Below are 1,349 nucleotides of genomic sequence, written 5' to 3'. Positions count from 1 at the left end.
AAGGGGGGGGGGGGGGAGCCAAGACCTGGTGGGACCAAGAGAAAAGGGACTGGCAGCTGCGAAATGAACTCACTAGCGCTGCGGGGCAGATGGAGCGGCAACAGGTGCCACAAGTCCATTCCACACACGTAGACCTCCGGACTGCAACGTCGGAGGCGAGGAGCCGATCAGAGACAGCCTGGTTTTTAATCTCAAAAGCACGGGTGCAAGATCGTCTCACGCAAGACACTTAGAAGACGCTTCAGCTAGGCTAAACCTGGCGTCCTCATCATAACCAAGAATGGTGAAGGAAGTGGGCTTCTCCCCGTCTTAGTTTAAGGGGGTGAAATCGCCCGTCTGCGTGGGCGGCCGTGGGCCCGGGGGGGGGGGGGAGAGATCGGTATTCCGGAGTCATCATTCCGACTGCTGAATCGGTTTCTTAAAAGTATCTCTATAAAAATAGTCCTGAAATGTCTTCGAGTTGATGCCTCGTGTAGCACTAGCAGCTCTGCTCTCCTGAGGGGGAGGGAGGGGGCGTCCAGTCACCCACCTGTCGCGCCCGCAATTCTTCCCTGCTGGGAATTTAGCTCTGCCAGCGCAGCACCCAAAATCCGCACATCGATTTTCCCCCCCCACCCGGACCCGGCTCCTCACCCAGGGCAGCGAGAGCAGCTGGAGGAAGTGCAGGCGGGGATGAAATCCCACGGGAAGCGGTGGGTGGGTGTAGGGTGTGGGTTAGGGGGCAGAAACACCGGTCGGACCTGCCCGGACTCACCCCCCACCTTCCCTCTCCCCTTTCCAGTCTGCCCAGCTCGATCACTTACTTGTCGTATTCCTGTGTCATGTCTGGCAATCAGTGGGTGGCAGAACTGGCCAGGCTGGTTAGGACGGGAATTGGCTGCGGCCCGGGCAACTGGGGAGGGGAGAGCGGAGCCGAGCAGGGAAGAGAGAGAGCGCAGAACTGCCCGCCGCACAAACGGGTTTTGTCAGCTTTTCTCGCTCACTCGACGAGCTCCCGGGAGTCGCAGGTGGAATGGTAACAGCGCCCGGCCTCCGATTGGCTCTCGCCAGCAGGCTGGTGGAGGGCGGGACGGAACCCCAGCGGAGCAACGCCCTTGTGGCACGCCTGATTGGAGGGGATTAAGGAAGGGGGCGTTGCCAGGTGGTGTTGCAAAGTTCCAAACGGAATCTTGGGTGTTGCTGCGTTAGCTGTCACGCCGCGAAGGCAGAACGAGGATGGCCTCGTGGGTGATTCCGAAATTGCTGCTGGGCTGAGGTTCGTCGCCTCCTAAGACTGATCCGAAAAGCAGTTCTACAGCCTTCCCGAGAAGGCAGGAGAAGGATCCGATGTCTGGCGGGCCCTTCCTGTC

The sequence above is a fragment of the Gekko japonicus genome, unplaced genomic scaffold, assembly GCF_001447785.1.
Source record: "Gekko japonicus isolate JY-2015 unplaced genomic scaffold, Gekko_japonicus_V1.1 scaffold1325, whole genome shotgun sequence".
Lineage (NCBI taxonomy): Eukaryota > Metazoa > Chordata > Lepidosauria > Squamata > Gekkonidae > Gekko > Gekko japonicus.
Note: the sequence above shows the minus strand (reverse complement) of the source record.